The 20104-nt window shown below is 53.2% G+C and overlaps 1 protein-coding gene across 1 annotated transcript in view; it reads right to left on the reverse strand.

Moving 5' to 3' along the window:
* MEGF6 (multiple EGF like domains 6) overlaps nt 1-20104 on the reverse strand; it is a gene marked incomplete at both ends in the record, with an annotated part of 106528 nt that overhangs the window by 38177 nt on the left and 48247 nt on the right. The gene's annotated exons all lie outside the window — the stretch shown is intronic.

Raw genomic sequence — 20104 nt, forward strand, 5'->3', positions numbered from 1 at the left:
GCATGAGGGCATCGGAGGGCAGGATTATCTATCCTCTGCTGACCTCCTCCAGACCGGAGGAATGAATGCAGAAGGAACAGGACTGCCCTTTCTTATGTTTAATCAGTCAAGCTATTCAAGAGATTTCAAGGACAAGCACGCAATCGGGGAGGGGAAAAAAAGCATCTTATTTGTCAGTCAGCATAAACCATCCTTCATCTTGTTCACCTCGCAACGGTCGCTTCTCCCATCTGCTCAAAGGTTAGGGATTTATTAAAATGTTACACTTCCTCGCTCTTTATGTGTTGAAAACAGGCCGGGCCGGTCCATTTGCTACTTAGATGAACGGTGAGAGCAAACACCAAACATCGCAGGCCGGGGCGAGAGGGAACAACACGAGGCAGCGAAGTTCAGCGCCGCGGTGCCACCGCAGCAGAGGTTCTCGTCTGCTGGGTCAACCTCCTCCTCCTGCAGCACAGGAGCTGGCGTCCCCGAGCTCAGCCGCGTGCCAAAGCCGAGGGGCTTTACTGTCATGTCTCTCATCTCAGTATTTTCGCAAAGCATTTCACACATTTCACACCGTTTACACCTGGAACTCCCCTGACCTGCTGCTGAAAGGCAGCAAAATCGGGGGTACCTGGTGATACACCATGCTCAAACTGCTGGGCATCACCGGGGACGTGGAAGAAAACACGGTAATACCTGGAGAAAGTTGTCCCGACGGACCAATTGTATGATTAGGAAGGATTTGCTCATAGTTGTATGATACTTAAGAACACGGTGAAGTCCAGCTTGACCCCAAAGCACAAAAGGCGGACTAGAAAGGGCGAGACTCTGCCCGCAGGTCCCCAGCCCTCTCCTCCGGCCTCCGCGACCAGAGCTCCCGGGAGAGCCGAGGCGGCTGCTCCTGCTGCAAGAAATCCACTTGGCCAACACCGCTGTGCATGTCCATTTCTACTGGTAGAACGACAGGCCCTCCAACAAAAGGCAGTCTCAGAGCCAGAAAAATCCTCTGCCAAGTGCTGAGCAATCTTTCAAGAGCCGAAATGGGAACTACCCCATGAGTTATTGGTAAAAAATATCCTGTTTCATTTTATTATCGAAGCTTCAGAACCAGGGAGGTAGACGGCAGTGTGTTACAGAAAGGGAGATCCATTCCTCTTTCACAGACCTTAAATTGCCTTTAAGCGCTGGGAATAACTTCCAGAACTGAGAAGAAATGTGAAAACGTTTGGAGCGCCCAGCTACATGGTGCTAACTAAGATGCGTATCAGAAGCTTGTCAAAGGCAATTTCAAGTTTCTGAGACATAAGACTCCTTCATATGGCTATAATTAGAAATAACAGAGACATTTGTGGCTATAGCTGCACAGTTCCTTAACTCCCCCCATTTGTGCGTGTACACGTATACACGTACACCACCGTTCAGCCTGGAAAGGATCAGAGATCTCTAGTCGGGTGGAGGAACCCCATTCACACCAACAGCAAAAAAGCCAACCAGCAGTTCCTTTTTTCCACGGAGAGCAAACTTCAGGAGCTTTGGGTCTGTCAGCGTTTCTGTGCGCTTTTTGCACTTGGTAAAGACGACTTCAGCACCCACAACTATTTCCCGCTGGCGCAGCGCGGCGGGTCACGCCAGCAGCAGGACGATACAGAGCCAAGCTGAGCGACGAACCAGCGCCGCCTCATCAATGGCTGCTACTAATGAGATAAAGAAACATTTCCTCAATGAATCACGGCAGGGCGTTGCCTCTGCCTGTGCCTCTGCACGCCAGCGCCGCACGAACCTGCTCAAGCCTCACCCTTCCCAGCGCCCGCAGCCCGCACCCCTGCCCGCAGCATCGCCCCCTGCCTGCTCCCCTGCCCGCAGCATCGCCCGCTGCCTGCTCCCCTGCCCCCAGCATCATCCGCTGTCCCATGCTCCTGCCCGCAGCATCACCCGCTGCCTGCTCCCCTGCCCGCAGCATCGCCCGCAGCCTGCGCCCCTGCCCGCAGCATCGCCCGCTGTCCCGTGCTCCTGCCCGCAGCATCGCCCGCTGCCCTGTGCTCCTGCCCGCAGCATCGTCCATTGCCCCGCACCCCTGCCCGCAGCATCGCCCGCTGCCCCGCACCCCTGCCCGCAGCATCATCCACTGTCCCGTGCTCCTGCCCACAGCATCATCCACTGCCCCGTGCCCCTGCCCACAGCATCGCCCGCTGCCCCGCGCCCCTGCCCGCAGCATCGCCTGCTGCCCTGTGCTCCTGCCCGCAGCATCGTCCATTGCCCCGCACCCCTGCCCACAGCATCGCCCACTGCCCCGTGCTCCTGCCCGCAGCATCGCCCGCTGCCCGCGCCCCTGCCCGCAGCATCGCCTGCAACCCGTGCTTCTGCCCGCAGCATCGCCCGCAGCCCGCGCCCCTGCCCGCAGCGTTGCCCGCTGCCCACGCCCCTGCCCGCAGCATCGCCCGCTGCCCGCACCCCTGCCCGCAGCATCGCCCGCTGCCTGCTCCCCTGCCCACAGCATCACCCGCAACCCGCGCCCCTGCCCGCAGCATCGCCTGCTGCCCCGTGCTCTGCCGGCTCGCGCGGACCCGCCTGCAGCTACAGCTCGCGCTGCGGGGGCAAAAACCCCAGGAAAAGGAGAAACGCCACCTGGACTGAAGCCCGTGCTAAAGTTTTACATTAATTACATTCGCTTTACATTAATGGGGTTAATTGCCGGCAAAGTCAGCTAGCAGCAAGCAAATGGGCTGGGCCAGGGGAGGAATGGGAAGCGAGGTGGGAAAGGTGATGCTCGTTTGAACCAGTGTTTCTGAGCTACACGTTAATAATAACAAATGTTTGTTTTCTCAGAATGCTTTTCATTAGAAGGCTTCTCACTGCTAAAAAAGTTAAAACCTACGGATCAGAGCACATGCAAATGGCTCTCTGCCCTTTCTGTCCCAGCGACGGCCAGTGAAGCCCCAGTCCTGACTTCCGAAGTCCTGCTGGCAGGGCCGTGCAAGGCTCCTTCTTCAGAGCTCCCCATCGTAGCTACAGTCTCTATTAACCCCACGGAAAGCGATAATTTCTGCAATGCCAGACCTTTGCTCCTTCAGTGGACTGTCGGTTCCGCCTCTGGGCATTTTAGAAGGCTCTGGTATTTTCTTCCTGTTTTCTCCAAGAGACTTAGTTATTAAAGAAAGGAAAATGAATAGATTTTTGAGGTGAACCATAAGCTTTAAGTGATGCTCTCCAAAGAGTAGCCCAAATTCAAACCAGCTTTTCAGGGGGGAAAAAATGCTGTGGCATGAATCTGAGATGCCTGTCAGAGCAACCTAGCTCAAACGAAATCATTTTCATCTGTGAAGGCTTGACACAGTTTGGATGCTGCAGAGCCCCGGAGCCCCTGATGCGCTCAGTACTCGCGCGGCGGGGCAGCCAGCTCCTCCGCAGCAACACTTGGACTGGGGTGTTGAGGTCTGACACCTACGAGAGGAGACTGCCCGAGCTTTATCGCTCACCGGGAGGAGGATGGCACTCCTGCGGCACGAGGGAAGGACACAGGTCTTCCCGCAGCTGCCCGGGGCCAGAAGAAAGGTGACCTCCCTAACCCGCCTGGCGGAAGCGCGGCCAGCCCCGTGCCCGGCCAGCCCCGTGCCCGGCCAGCCCGCGCGGTGAACAACGGCCGCGTGGCCCAGAGAGCTCGCAGGAGCCCGGGCACAGCGGGGCACAGCCGGGCCACTTCTCATACTTTGCATTTCTGCTATTTTTTATTTTTTTTTTAACATCTCTATGGGCAGAATCAGCCATTAATACACAGAACTGGCTCGATTCAGCCAAAGGTCTTCCAGACTTCAACACAGTGAAATCTGTGCGACGCACTGAGCCCGTGAGCATGGGCACAGCACACAATAAATTGCTTGGTTCGCGCGAAAGCGTAAGCACGTACAAATGCATTTCAGTGAGACTCTGAGGTATTGTGTCTCTAGGAAGCGCTGAACAGGAAAGGAGGACAACGAAAGCAGAACAAAAGTAAAGAAAAAAGACTATTTGACAAAGGAACAGAGATAAAGAGTTATCATGAATTATATTATTCCCAGAAATTACAAAAGCCTGCCTTGAGTAAAGCTGCTCTGTCATTTTCTGGCAGACCAATTTTTCCATTGGAAAATGCTGGTGAAAAAAAACACACTTCTTTTTTCTAAAAGCAACACTGGAATTTCTATTCTGCAGGAAATACTAAACTTTCATTTTTATGGGGAACATCATTTTCTATTTTGAATTTGCACAAGAACAGGAAAACTGGGGTTTGGGAATATTTTATATAGAGTAATAAAGTTCTTCGGTCTGAATTTACATGACTATTCCACTGCTTCCCTTCAACTCTAATCTGAAACCATAGAGAATTTACTGTCCAGAAAAGTTAGTGATGTGTTGAATAAACTTCTTACTTTCACCCCATTACTCATACTCAGTAATTATACATCTCCTCTCTAAATGTCTCTTCTGCCCCCTTTGTATTTTTCACCCTCTCAATCTCTGTAATTACCGAGGGCTCTCCCCCCGCCAGCTCCCCCCCCCCCCCCCTCGCCCCAGGAACGGGCCAGTCCTTCCTCGCGCCCCGGCTGCAGAAACCCCCATCACCTTCACCCTCCGTGCTCCCCGCCGAACCCGCCGCCTCCCGTTTTCCCTCCTGGAGCCTCGCTTAGCTCCTCCTGCGGTAACAGAGAGACTTTTGGACACGTACTGCTCGATGGCGCGACCACAACAAACCCCCCATCCTTCGCGCCCCTGACGGGAGGGCAGCAGTCTCAGCCCCCGAGGAACCTTAGGTTTGTGGCTTTGGGAATAACGCAACTGTGCAACTTGCCCAAACAAATTCAAACTCTGGTATGAGGGCGCAGAGAGAAGAGGCGCCTCCTGGGCAGACGCTCTAGGGAGAGTTGGTATTTTTTGCAGTGGGGACCAGTAGCTTTCGGTCCTCTGACTGCAGCGTCATGGGCTGCGACTGCCGCAGCCGCCGCGGGACCCCGGCGGGGGGGAGAGGAGCGCGAGCGCGCTCCCAGCTGGGCGGAACAGCAGGGCTTTTCCTGGTTTGACCTGAAACGCACCGCTAAAAAGAAGGAACCACAGTGATGGTGTGTCAGGACCGCTGCAGATCCGAGAGGATGGCTCTGCCCTGCCCGGGCGACAGCAGCGGCTCGTGCTGGGGAACGGGAACTGTCCCCACTCCATCGGACACCCCGGGCGCCCTCAGCCGGCCCTGCCCAGGCACCAGCGTCCGTCCCGCAGCCCGGGACTGCTCTCCCACACCCCACAACAGACACCGGAGTACGGAGAGAGGAAAGCAGCAAGAGCTGCATTTCCCAGTGGGACATGCGATGGAGGAAAGGCGACGCATCGGCCCCAGGGACAGCGATGGGGGCATGTCCAGTGGGCACCCCCAGCAGCGGTGACAGCGGCTCCCTCCTGCCCAGCCAGGCACAGGGCTCGCCAGTGAGGGATCCACCCGGGAATACAGCCCACCACGCAGCAGGAGCTGCTCCCAGGGCCAGGCCAGAGCATCGTTGCGAAGGGTCACGTTGCCCTCGGTGCACGTCTTGGCAGTACAAAGACCCCAGAAATCTTCGTGATGCTTTGCGAGATGCGGTTTGTGGCACGCTGAGGTTATTTTCCTACTGGAGAGCTGACAAAATCTGGATGAAATTAATATGCCAAAGAAAGAAAATTAGAAGCATACAGGCTTCTCTTCCGAGGACGGCAGCTGACACCGAGCCGCCCAGAGCCATGCCAGGACGCAGCATGCCGAGCCCACGTGCCTCGGCACTCAGCCGCGCCGGCACGGACAGGGCAGCGGGTACCGGCCGAAGCCCACCGAGGCAGACACAAAAAACAAATACAGCGAAATCCTGGGAGTGGGACTCAGGTTATTGGGTAGAGAAACTCTACTGCATAAGGAAACCAGAGTTCATGTCCCCATCCGCAAGGAAACAGCTGATGCCCTCGTCAGCCTCTTCCCCAAACAGAAACCATCCTTCAGACCTCAGAGACCCGCTACGTGGACCAACAGGGGCAATGCTGTAACCGAATGTAGGGAAGACGGACACAAGACCAAAAAAAAGAGGAGAGCACAAGGAGATGACTCCGGTTGAGTGCACTCCCTGACCACGCACAGGTCCTTCGAGAAGAAGTACTGATTTATCTCAAACAAGAGCTCCATTTCAGAGGAAAGAAAGTGGCAACAGCAGTTCTGCAAATTACTAAATATTTGGTACAGAGGCAGTTTATCTCCTCTGAAAGGCTGAGGAGGAGGAGATGGATCCCAGCTGGAAGCACAGGCAGCAGATACGCTGCTAAGGTTCGCTCTATCTGGGCAAAGAGCAGTGCCAGGCTTTAATCCCTGCGGCAATTAGCCTGGATTACAGAGCAGGGCTGCAGGGAAGAGGTTAATTAAAATCCACCAAGATGAGCATGTGTGGGATTTAGCGACTTTATCTTTCCGGTACCAGTTTGTTAAAGCTAATTCCGCAATTTTAAGGAGTAAAGAGACTGGAAGGAGATGAACCACCGGGGCGGCACGCTGGATGGCCGAAGCCAAGTGCTCCTGGGTGGAGGAGCGCAGCGGGACCGCTACTGCCCCGCACCACAGCCACGGCTCAGCCGCTCAGGGCGCAGACCGGTGCCGCGCTGCATCAGAAGGAAAAACCCCTGCGCGTTGCTTCATCTCTTGCACGCGTTGCGCAGCCCCTCACACGAATAACCTGGAGAGATGGGAGGCCCGGGTACTCCGCGCTGCCCTCGCGGACAGGAGTCAGCCATGGCAAGGTCCAACAGCGCGAGGAAGACACAGGAGAGGATGACGCCTTGTCCCCCGCTCTGCTGACTGGGAAGCCCTCCCCTCCTCCGGGACCAGGGTGAGGAAGGAGGTACCTGCCTCGGGCTGCTCTCGGCTTCTAATCCCAGTGACTCAGATTCAGAGGAAAGAAGAAAGGTTTATTTTGGGTGGTCAAATTGCCTCCACACCCTCAGTTTTCATCTTGTTCTAAAAAAGGCGTTTAGGAAAGACTTGAAGGCTCTTAAAGAGCTCCTCAGAGCTATTTGGGCTGGCATTCCTTCCGCTGCAGCCTCTCCCAGACAGATGGGAGATGTCCGTAGCTTTCCCGCGCTACCCGTGCCATCCGCACCAGCAGCAGTCTCCAAAGGCACTTCAGGAACGGATGCGCTGGTTTTACAATTATCTGACGAAGTGAAAATGTATCGGGGAGTTATTTTGCCTCAGTCACTTGCTTTGTCCTCAGCTCACCTCTTTTTGCCTCCGAGCGCAGCAGCTGGGAGTCGCCCAGCTCTCGTTTGCGCTCACATTTCTGTCTCTGGATGGTGCGGATAATTGGGCATTACTCAGAGCGGGGCAGAGGTGCACGTAACAACAAGCAGGCAGCCTGCTCTCGACGTGCTGCTGCACTCACCCGCTCAAACCCTCTTTCGTAGCTTTGTTCTACCTCGCTGCTCCGCGCTGGATTGCATTTCCGATAGAGGACGGCTCCGCGCGGAGGCACGTCGGTTTGGTCCCCGCGCCCCGCGCTGGAAGCAACCGCACAGAGGTGAACACGGACGTGCAGCGGCCACGGCACGGACCGGCGGAAAGGCAGGGCACTGCTGAAGGGGCTCACAGGCTAGTGGGAACCGTCTAGCCAAACAAAAGCGACCAGCCACGCTCTATGCTGTTTTCTGCCATACTTTAGAGGATCGCAGAGAGAGTATCAAGGTACCAGGTCTACTTCCCTGTGTCGATTCAATGCAAGTCCCCAGCAGAGCACACCGGTCTCTCCCGTAAAGGCTGGCTGCATAGGGCCATAATCCACAGCACTGCAGTTAGCCGCTCTGCACTCACGCAAGGAACCAGCAGAGCACTGTTTGTACACAGAATGCATTTTAAGGCACTCGAGGCCTCAGCGAAATGTACACCGCTATCACACAAAACACCTCTTCATTCTCCGTTCGTGCGGTAAGACTGCCCTACGCTGCGGCTGGCCGTGCCTGCGCTGCTGCAGCCGCCTGACGAGAGCAGCACGTCGGCGCAGAAGCGTGTGCCGTCTGCACTGCCGAATGGGAACGCGCTGCAAGCAAACCCGTGCACGGTACCGTAAAAATCACACGGCCAAGGGAACGGCTGCTGCTACCTGTCAAAGAGAAGCTCGAGCAGCCAAGGAAAAGCCATCAACCACACCCACAGCAATACCGGGTTTAGGATGAGCGACCTGGCTGTGATCGTCTCCTCTGCCTTGCCACCCGCCGGCGTGCTGCCACCTTCCTGCCATGCAGCTCCTGCCCTCCGACGGCTCCGGCGTGCCCTGCGCCACCCACCTGCGCGGCTGAGGGGCTGCACAGCAGCGGACATCTCTCCAGGGAACCTCCCCCCAGCGCCTCGGCTCAGGTCAGGTCTCCTGAGGACCGACTTGCATTGAAAGCCAAAAATTTAGTTCCTTGAAAAATTATCTTGTTTCTTCTACCAGCGCCCTCAGAGCATGGTCCAGACAGCGCCTGTGGCAGTGCAGGGAAAAGACAGCAGCTCCGTGTGCTCCTGGGAGATTCGAGGCCAAACCCCAGTGCTCTGCTGGTGCATGTCAGCGCCGCGCACAGAAAAGGCTCATTCTGTGCAAACTGAGGTGTTCGCCCGCGCCCGCCTTCGCCCCTCCATCTGCCGGTTCCGTCACAGGTACTGCTCAGAAGAAAGGCATTTCGTGTCGCAACATGTCAAAAATTCACTTGTTCTCAGAGGTGGAAAGAGAGAAGGATATTCTTTCTTGTTTTTGTTTTTTTTTGTCGTTCGCAGTTGGGCGGGCCTGAAGGCTGCGGTGAGTTGGACTGGGTTTGGTTTGGTTTGTCATCTGCACCTACTTCTTTATCAACCATGTAAGAATATTAGACATACCTTCTGGGAAGAAAGACATGTTTATGGGACAGACTTTGGCTTGCAAATCTCCAGCTATGCGCCTCTTTCTGAAGCCCAAACCAACCAGACGCCTGGAAAAGGGGCCACAGAGACCACACACTCTTCAGCTGCTGTTTTCCCCGGGTTCAGAGCGCCTGGGACGGACGGAGAGAAGGCACTTTGCTTTGCCAGTTGAAGCTTTAAACGATATTGTTCCTGAACTGGAGGAAAACACCTCAGCCTCGCAGACTGAAAGATATCTCACACGACAGACCCACGAGCGGGCACGGAGCTACCTGCCTGCGGAGCCGAGATAAGCAGGATCAGGATGAGGTGAACTACGCGGCAGGGAAGGGAAAGCTGGAGGTTTATTCTGCAGCCACAAAGCTGGATCTCAGGAGCTGGTCTTGGAGAAGTCATATGAGCTAATGGAGTTGGATGGAGGCAGCAACTGTGATCCGAGTTCGAGACAAACATCTGATCTATAAATAACAAAACAGCAACTCACCCCCATTTCCAAAGGTCTGGCACATCTCACAATTATACTGATATCACTTTTATAACCGGCTGCTTGGGGCATTTATTTATTAGGATTATCTCATGATGAGATAATGCATTCCCTGATGTCTGCATTACTCAAAAGCATCCAAAGTCTTTAGTGAACTTCACATATTCTCCATTATTTCCTAAATCTTCAGGCAACCTCAAACTTTATCTGCTGCTACGTCAGCTGAACACGCAAAGAGGAAGAAGCAGGTCTGTGTGTGCTTACACCTCGCTCGACGTCCCCATCCACCATCACACATGAGCCAGTGCACATAAACATTCAACAAAAGCGATTGGAAAATAGCAAAAAGGTATTTCTTGCCTCCTCGTAGTGCCTGACAGTGCAGCAGAAAGTGCAAGTTTCATTAAAAAAAAAGAAAAAGAAAAAGAAAAGTAAACCTATCAACAACAGGGAAAACCTGCGTATTTTGCTCCTTACCGGTTGGGAAATGGAAACATATAAGTTGATCGTTTACCTTCTGGTACGCTGGAATCTCCATCTACTATTAGAACACCATCAGTTAACGTTTCTGGCTGTCCAAAGGGATGCGAACGCACCGGGGTACCATCGCCAGAGGCGCTGCCCGTGCACAACGGGAGCACAGAGCGACTCCAGCCCCTCCACCTGCTCGATGGGAAACTCCGGCTGGACAAGCACTATCCACACAGCGACAGGCTTGAGACGCCTTGGTTGGGAATTCGCTTCCAGCAGACACTGGGAAGTGTGAACACTTCAGTGCAGAGGGGTGACCTGTGGGACGCGGCTCCTCTGACTGCACCTACCGGCTGCAGCACACACACTCCCCAGGTCCCGGCCCCGCTCACTGCTGCCGGAGGGTTCCCCTTATGCCTAAAATGACGGCGGGTAACACTGAGCTCTATCCTTCGCGCGACTCCGCTGTACAATACTCACACAACCCAAACTCAGATAGTCTCTCAGAGAGAAAGGCAGATTTTTTTTCATGATAAAACAATATTGTATTTCATTGATTGCCCCGGACCGGGGTGAAATCCTTCGGAACAGAGGAAAAGACTAATCAACATACCCCAACCAAACGCAGACATTTGTTTTTTAAAGGCATATGGCACAGTAGCTGCCTTTAACCGAACCGCACGGCCGCACCGCGGCTGATGGAAAGAACGGAGTTCCTTTCCCCTCTGCCACAAGTGACTTTTCCGAGCGGCAAATCTGCCAGAGGCGGACCTGTGCCCGCAATAACGCCCGGCGAGGACAGAATGACGGGCAGACGGACAGGCGGCTCACCAGCTTGTGACTTCGGCTGCTGCCCCCCCGCCCCCCCCGCCGCCCCCCCGGCCCCGCACCTACCCGGCCTGCGCCCGCCGTGCCCCGTCCGCCCCGCCGGGCAGGGGGGGCAGCTCCTCCACAGGTAGTGGTAGTAGTGACTGCCGGCGGCACCGGGGATGCCGCCCAAAAAGCCGAAGCACCACAGCAGCATCCAGAACTGCCTCTGCTCCCGGCCCATGCTGGAACGCTCACGGGCATTCAGACTGGAGGGGGGGGGGGGGGGATAAAATAAAAAAAAAAAAAAAATTACCAAAACAACCCCCCCGAACGCAGAGTCCCGCGGCACGTCGGGGACGAACCGCCGCCGAGCTGCAGGAGCCGGGAGGAGGGGAGGGAGGGGATGGGGGGGGGGAACAAAAAACAAACCCAACGGCACACAACCCCCGAAGCGAAGGGCAGCGCGGCGGCGATGCGCGGGGCGGCGCGGAGGGGCGGCTCTGCCGGCGGGGGGGCGGTCCCGCTCCGCTCCGCACCGCCCCCGCCCCGCAGGTACCGCCAAGCCCGGCGGCACCACTGCCCCTCGACGGCATCCCGGGGCCCCCGACGGCACCCCTGCCCCCCGGCCGGGCTCCTGCCCCCCCCCCCCCCCCCCCGACGTGGCGCATCCCTCGGGAGAAGCCCCCCGGGACCGGGGCTCGGCTTCGGCCACCGCCGCCCCCGGGGAGGGAAGAGAGCGGGAGGTTTTCCCCATCCCGGGTTTTCTCCATCCATCCATCCATCCATCCATCCATCCATCCATCCATCCATCCATCCATCCATCCATCCAGGCTTTGGAAGCTGTTGGGCACCGGGGAGCAAAGCGCCCGGTCCGCCGCCGGGACGGACAGACAGACGCCGGCGCAGCGGGAGGCTGAGCTGCCCCCGGGCACCCGCCGGGGGGGGGATGTGGCCCCTCAGAGGCGAAGGACCCGCTGCGGCGTCTGCCCGCACAGAAACTCGAGCAGAACCTTCACCATGAAACAAAGCCGCGTGTTTGCCCCAAATCCGTCGGATGAGTGATGAAAAGCGGCCACCGGTGGCCCGGCTGTCCCCCGGGAGCGCGTCAGGAGCCGCCTCTTACCCCGGGGGGGGGGGGGGGGCTTCTGATTTACATCAAACCAGTAATTCCCGCCCCCCTCCCTGCGGTGGGTGATGTTGGGCGAGTGCCCTGTTATCATCACACCTCCCTGAAACAACCCACAACTGATGAAACTGCAACAAACAGAAACCCTTCACTGGGCTTGTCTTAAAATAATGAAAAAAAGAAATTTTCATCAACAAATTTAAGTTCAAATGAGGAACAGCCACTGTGACTACTCCAAAGAAAAACCATAGTATTACCGTTTCCTGTAAGATGGAGCCTAGAATTTTATTTTACCTTTTTCATTAAACAAGAAGTAAGAATAGCTTATTGGATTTTCCAGAGGCCAGCTCAAAAGCCTCATTTAACTTTCTGGAATGTTTTGAAACAATGTGCTTGCAGGGCTGAGCTGGGGGAGAGCAGGGCCTGCTACTTTGAGTCATTTTAGCAGTATTATTTGGCTGTAGTAAAATTCCAAATTAAAACTTGTGGTTTAGGCTGCAATGAATAGCATTCCATGAAAAATTTTGAAACACACGATTGAAGCTGAATCCAGGAAGAAAATATCAATTTAAGGCTATTGCTGCAGCGGTTTCCAAAGGAAGGTGGACTTTAGTCACGAGTCGCCTTTGCAGATTGTTCCAAGCGAGAGCAGCTTCCTAACGTTTCATGGACCGCTTCAGCCCATCTTAATATCCACCCGGTGCAACAGCCCCCATGCTTCTTATTAATATTTTGAGTTTAACAAAAATACCCGACCCAAAAATTTGTCAGTTACTTTGTGGAAAAAAATGTAACCTTTCTAAAAGATGCTGCAAATTTTTAGAAATGGGCTGCGGAAGGCAAATCAGTGCAAACTGCTGATGTGCCACAGCCCGTCGGCTGTTTAACATGTGCCTTCCTCTCACTGCATGGCAGGTCCGCCAGAGCCCCCGAGGAGATGCTCAGCACTGGGGGAGAGAGGACACGGGGCAGGAGAGGGACAGGAGGGGGGGAAACGCTGGAGGGTGTTACTGAGGGACACCAGAAATTACCCCCGCGCTCCCCAAGTCCCGTGACGAACCGACTGCCCCGTTGCATCGCTCTGCAACGCGCCTCTGCGGGCAGCCATGTGCTGCCATCCTGCTGGAAGCCACTTTTAGATCTACCAAATACTTCACCCATTTAAAAATAAGGCAGTGCCAGACATTATCCATTTTCACTGCTGGCCTGGATCAGCTCCTTGGGAATACTGCCTCCGAGCCGCGACAGTTGCGCCATTACAATGGCGAGTGTTGACACTTTTCCTGTAAATGTTTCCAGTAGTGTTGACATGCAAAAATGAATGTTGCCACAGAGCTATGAAAAATGGTTCAGACCAACTTCCTCAGTTCAGTGATGTTATTAAGACATTGTCTATATTAAATTATCCTTGCCTGGAATGCAGATGAATCACAGCGAGCGCAGCTCTCCAAGTGACTCCCTGACTCCACAAGCACCCACCAAAGGGACCTTTCCACTGCCTCCGCGACCTGGAAATTCCTCCTACCCGGGCACAGGCAGCTCCCGACACAGAGCGCTCGCTCCTCGCCCTGTGCAAACAAACGCTAGCACAGCCGCCGATGCTCAACAAATTAAGTGACAAACTTGTTCAATCTCACGTTTTCTTAGGCTGCTAAAAAATAACAACTAATGATGAGAGGCCCAGAGTTTTCCGAGCGGCTCTGTGGTGTAAGACATGCATCAAAAGTACATCGGGCTCGAACATAAACTGAATCCTGCTTATGTAATAAGTTATGCTTGGCCAGGTTTGGGCCAGCTCGAGCTTCCTTGTCACCTAATTTACTTCAGCTGATTAAGTACTAAGGGTTGATTTGAGTATGGTAACACATTACAGTCAACGGCAAATCGTTACTGCTTCCTGCGGAATTGGCTAGGAGAGCAGTAACGTCCGGAGGGGTTCTTTAAACAGGACCAAGCTGGACCAAACCCGTAACTCTCATGGAATTTAATTCAGATTCAGGCTTAGCATTAATAAATTCTCGTAAGAACCCAAACAAATTACAGCCGACGATGTGGTACTTTGCAGTTCAACGGCGCGTCAGGTCCTGGAGTTAATTCATCCCTGCGCAGACACAGGTCGCCCAGCTTAGGTAAATACGAGCGCTTGAATCTTCGTCCAAAAATTACCCAAACCCGGAACTAAGTTTCTTCTGAAATTTTAAAGAGGATTCTACAGTTAAAAGGAAATGGCCAAATGGAGAATACGAAAGCAGTCCAGAAAACTGCAAGAGGCGGAACACGGAAGGGGAGCGGAGAGGACGGGGCTGCGGCAGGGGGCTGGTGCCCCTGGGGTTCAGCCCGGCGGGAGCCGTCACCTCGCGTGGCACAGGGCTGCCCAGCAGCACGAGCGGTGCGGGCAGGGTCACAGCTGCTGGCTCGTGCACCTCTGCCCAGCGGGGGGGCGAGCAGTGGGTGTGCGCTCAACCATTCCCGCTTCAGCATCTTCTACCTGCCTCACCCCCCCGGGGGCCGTTCCGTCTGTTCTGGGTGAGCTTTCCGCCCTCAGCTACCTGAGGCTACTGCGGGAAAGGTTTTCATCTTACTCCTCAGTTTTAACCAGATGAGATACCACAGGAGTAGCTTAGAGGAAGAAACGGGAATGAGTGAAAACTGGAAAAGCTAAGAGCTTTCCATTTTTCCAGCTGCAGAGTTTGACCTCCCTCTCCCAGTCGGGAGTTGCCCTCCTTGATCCATTTCAAAGGGGATTCAAAGAGGGGAAAATTCCCATAATACGGTGTTCTGTAACGGCCCATGGCACTGGTACACGCTAGTTCCCCAAACCCTTCATCAAGCTACGGCTTGTCTGGCACGAATCCCCCGGCAATCTGCTGGGGGGGTTTCAGGGGCTGGAAGAGGAAGGTTCCCCACCTGCAGGCGGAAGCTAGCCCAAAACAGAGGCGACCCCTCCGACAGCCGATTAGGGTTTAGGGAGTTCCTTCCCCACTTTTGTCTCCCCAGTCTTTCTGCTGAGGTCAGAGAGAGGTTTGGCACCACCTGGATCTCCCCGTCTGCATGGAGAGCAACTTCAAATTCCAATCTGTTTAGCCCTGACATCTTGACTCGCTGGAGCAGCAGCTCGGGCGCTCTGTCGCTGTGCCGTGCTCTAACGTTGGCTGATGAAGAGTCAGATAAACAAACAGCGCAGGAAATTTAACACATACCAGTCACGGGCTGCATGCTGAAATGCGTTCCAGACAGATTGTTGAACCCCTCTACATGTGCATAAGGAAAATGTTAGTTGGTAATTAAATGAACGGAGCCCCCCGTGTGCTGAATTAGGTTTATTACACACAATCCAGCTAAAATGTGATTTTTGATTTCATTTTGGAGCTAATGCCCTTGTCCTATGAGAAGTCCAGATATGTTTCTCTATCTGAAGTGGCGCTTAGAAGGATAACATAAACAACAGTTTGTGAGAATCGTATTTTAGAGGTTTGGTTTATGATGCTTTCTAAGAGCTCTATCCACTGCATACTTGGCTGAGCTCTCTCCATCACGCCTACCGCGAGCGCATACCGACTCTTCCAAAAGCGCGTGCAAGAGCGCTGCCTTTCTGCAAAGCCTCCTACAGCAAAACAAGAGATTTGAAGGTGAAGGATGGCTCAGTACCACTGCAAAAATGACCTCTTTTCCTGGGATGTAACTTAAACCTGAACTGATGGTGGCCAATGGATCTAGGAAAGGGGCTTCCACGTCTTTCAAGTCCCTGACATTATCATGTAACACTGTGCAGTGGAACCTCGAGAAGATGTTGTTGTTCAAACAGAACTTGAGCTCCCCCAGAATTTGCCGTACCTCAAAAAATGTGGTAAAAAAGAAAACCTGTTTGTTCCCTGTAAAAAAACCCAACACACATTGTCCCCAAACCACTCTACAGACAGCTCTTCCAGTACAGATAAAATTTAAAATACAGAAAAACTATAACGAGGATAACGGTCCTATATTCAATAAAACAGTGACACTGCACAAGCACCTAATCAGCTGTATACTATAGATAACGGTAAAGCGTACGATGATTACTGTCCTTGAAAACATATTTCCTTGCAAGTCTAGATCACTAGCTCAAGTTCGAACCACGTACAGAGAGCCGAGGGCCGGTACCATCCAGGGGCTCCGAGCCAGTATTAAGTGAGCTTGTCAGACAGATCCCAGATGGGCACAAGGGCTACTCGGCTCCTTTCCTGGTAGCGTTAGCAAAGCAGCCCAGGACTCAATAAATCCAAGGGAGGATTTTCTTTCTCACTATAATCCCTTTAGCTCAGAAGTGAAAACAGAGCAGAGAGCCAAACTGCTGCCCGTTTGCCTGTTTCATGGACAGGACCGAGCCAGGCGTCGCTCCGTAAGGTACCCGGCTAGGTCTGGGCCAGCAGCGTGCACGCACACGCACGAGCACACACGGACATGTACCCCAGCCCCGTCCTGTGGCGTGCATCGCTGGTGCTGGGCAATGGCAGACAGCGGGAGGTACCGGGGGGTCCTGCAGCTCAGAAGGTGTCACAAGTGACCATCTCTACTTGTCATTGACCTGACAAGCGTGCCAAGCTCCGGACAGCCAAATAGTTAAAGAACTTCTTATATTTCTTTGCAGTACTGCAGGGGAACCTTTACACTTGTTTTAAGATCCCGGTCATCAGCCAACCAATCAACACCCTGGCATGAAAGAAATTCCCTTTTTGGCCCCTTCGTCCTGGAATGGTCTCCCCCATCTCCCGTAGTCCTACTGAGAGTGAATCAACATAACCGTAACCAATTCTGGGCAGGGAAAGGGGCAAGCTCTCCCCGCGGTACAACCCCCCCTCTGTTTCTGGATAGAGGTTGGGTTGGGAAGTCCTCCTGTAGCCGAGATTAAATTATCTTCTTCAAAAAATTTCCTACCTCGGAAGCAAACACCGGGTTCTGGCAGTTCTCTGCCTCTCCACACAGAGCATCCTGCTGATGTTAGTGCGCAGCTATTTGTTTAGCAGATACTTCAGTGCCTTGAGCCCTCCGAGCCGGGCAAGAGCCAGGAATCAAGTCACCAGGGTGAAGGCAGTGAACTGCCGCCCTCTGACCCCGCGACTCGTCTTCTCGGGCCACCCTCAGGAGAGACGCGAGGTCCAAACCCTCCTGTCCGAGACGGAGCCAACAAAGGGCTCCAAATGTCTAACCTCATGTTTTGAAGCCCAGGCTGCTTTATTCAGGTTCCATCAGGACTTCGGTCAAGAAAAGCTGAATATTTTGCAAACCGTAAACATTAATCAGTGCCTTTTGTCTTTTCTAAACTCCCCCGTCTGTACAAACACGGCTCTGATCCCGTCCACTCCTCTTCCTACGCGCATTAGCATTCAGGGTATTGGAAGAGTCTCTTCTCTTTCACTTTTAATAAGTTTAAAAGTAAAAATGAGTGTAAAAAGCGGTGAGTACAGCAGTGTCCATCGGCAGTAAAGTGATGGAGAAGTGCAGACTACAGGGAGGATAACTAACACCCGCTGTGTTAGTTATCTAACTAACTAGTGGGGTTAACTAACACCACTGTGCTGGTGTGTGGAGATTTACTCCTGACAAAATGGGAGTACACGAGTGATGTGGCCCAATGCAAATTCCAGTCTCGGTTAATTTAGGGCTTAATCTTTCCTGTGCGATGAAACCTGCAGACAGAACAAACGCACACAGAAGGAACGAGGAGCTCCGGGAGGCCGATGGCCCTTACTGAGCCCCACGGCCCCCCGACACGGAGTCGGGCAAAGGAGAGGGACCGGGGGGGTCCCATCTCCATTGCGATGAGGGGGAGAGGGGACACGTGCGGGCTCTGTGGGCACAACGAATTACAAATAATTCCAAGAATATATGCAAAGGGATTCACACCGTCTCCCCTAAAAAAAAATGGAAAAAAAGAGGATTGTTTGTTTCCACCAAAATCCTGAAGCTCTTTATCATCTGAGAAGCTAATCCTCATCAGGGGAATTCTGGGGAAACTGAAAATATTTTAGCTTGGCTAAGATAAGGGCAGAGCTGTTTATTTCACACATCTCTACAGTGGTACAGAGCCAGGAAATACTTTTCAGCTATTTTCAACAAAACGAGACAAATGCACCAAATTGGCAAGAAAGTGACATTTTTCTGCAGAATTCTTTAATGTCCAAACCCATATCCACAGAAATGACTCTTTCCCAGTTTGTCAGCATCTTTGTTAATTATTTTGAATGCTTTTGGACCTCTGCTAAGCACATCAGTGCCGAAAATATGTGAGAACTCCACCGCAAAACATGACCATCCTAAGCCATCAAGAGCGTACCCTGCAGTGGGCATTTTAACAGTGCCCTTGAGAGCCCATGAGCTGCAGACGTCTGGTCCGCGGGAGCCCAGGAAAGGTGTCTTTCTCCGGTACTGTCAGTCAATCCTGGAATGGCAATATACTCCAAAAAAACCCCATATCTTGTTCTTGGCTCTGATAAGCAAACAACTTTTTGCATTTTTCTGACTCTCAGCTCTGGCCGACGCGAACACGCAGCACTTGCACAGACGATAACGCCCAGGGAGAACGGGACGGGGAATCTGCCCGGTGCACGATGGCTCAGACGTGAGCTGCAGGGGCTGACACGGCCGGGCGACGTGACGCCAACGCAAATCCCATCCAGTCTTTTCATTTTACAAACACAAAATTGCGGCTTCTCTTCTACTTTGGTCCGAAAGCAGGTTTAAAGTGGAAGCCAGGGATCAATGTGATGATACGGACACCGCAGGAGAAATCGCATCTCTTTTGAAGCAAACAAGATACACACCATCGACTTCGGCGGGGCCAAGATCTCACCCCGAAACCTTCACTTCCCTGCAGGTCAGGCTTTCCTTCTATGACTGCCATTTATAGCTCTAAGTGTGCAGCAGAGAGAGCGCTTTCTTGGGATGGCTGAACAAGTGAAACGCACGTGGTGTGAGGGACAACCCCAAAGCCTCCCCTGTGGCAGCGTGGCTGGGACCACCCTGCCGCCGGCGTCCCCGGGCAGAGCCCGTGGGAGCCCTCGCTCGGGCTGGCGGTAGAAGCTCCCGATGGTGTCGCAGCACTGGGACTCGCAGCCCCCGTTCCCCTCCTCGCACTCGCTCACGTTTGGAAGAGAGGAGCACGGGTGAGGCTCTGCCGCCGCGCCGAGCTGCGACGCTGCACGAGAGCAAAACCGACTGCTTTTATTACAGCTTATTTTCCTATTACTAATTTTTCAGTGCTAATAAGAAGAATGTCAGCCAGTAGGAAACAATCCCCCTCGTTACATGCTCAAACACTTAAGATGTCACTACCCAAAAGACTTCTGCCCTGGATGAACACCGGCACTCACATGGATAAGAATATATTCATTATCCCAACACAATGCCTCACTCTGTAATGGCCATCTTGTTCATGAAAATGAGAAGACAAAAGTTTTCTACAATTAAAATCTGTTTGTTTTGAAGTTTTACTTTCTTGTTTTAAATCAGAGTGGTAGAACTGTTACACCTTTCCACTAAAACTCCTTCAAATAACACCACACAAGTTACCTGAATAGCATTAATCCAGAGAAAACTAAACTAAAAGTTTGAAAAATTAAAATACCCACACGTACACACTTTCTACTAATTTTTGTAACTCAAGTCCAGAATAAATCCCGTTACCCTACCGAAAGCAGAGATTTCTCTTCCCCTCATCCGGGTGTGGGTCAGACCTTTAAGGAACACAACACACCTTTCTCGAATTACCTTTTAAACAGAGTGAACGACTAATCACCAGGTGAAAATGGGGTAATCACCACCCACCTTATTGTCCTTGTTACCTGAACACAGGCTCCCTCCACTCGGGCAGTTCAGCTCAAGGGATTTAACGACTGGGGGCCCAAACGAGCCGAAACCTGTAGTTCCCCTCTAACTCTGAAGCAGTCCTCCAAAAGCCCATCTGGAAGCCATTAATAAGCACTGGAGATGCTTTCCATTCACGCATTTTCACACCTCACCAAAATACACACAGCTACTTTAATTAGTCCAAAAAAAAATGGACTGCATAAGGTGCCAAGGCTCCCAACGTACAACGTATCAGCTGCCTACGCCAGCCCCGACACAGCCTGGAACCTCCCAAGCCCACAAGCCCCAGCGCCAGAACGCCGGTCCCTGCCACCGCCTCTGGAACACCTTCGGCTGGCAGAAGGGCAGAGGGAGCCGAGAGCGGCAGCGAGACGGGGAGGAGGAGACCTTGAGCCGCATCAGTGTTAGGCCATTTTATTTTCAGTTACAGATCAAAATCACCCCCAGATTAGGAAATGCCAAGTTTCAGTTA

This window comes from Vanellus vanellus (genome assembly GCF_965231255.1).
Source record: "Vanellus vanellus genome assembly, chromosome: 20".
NCBI classification, from domain to species: Eukaryota; Metazoa; Chordata; class Aves; order Charadriiformes; family Charadriidae; genus Vanellus; species Vanellus vanellus.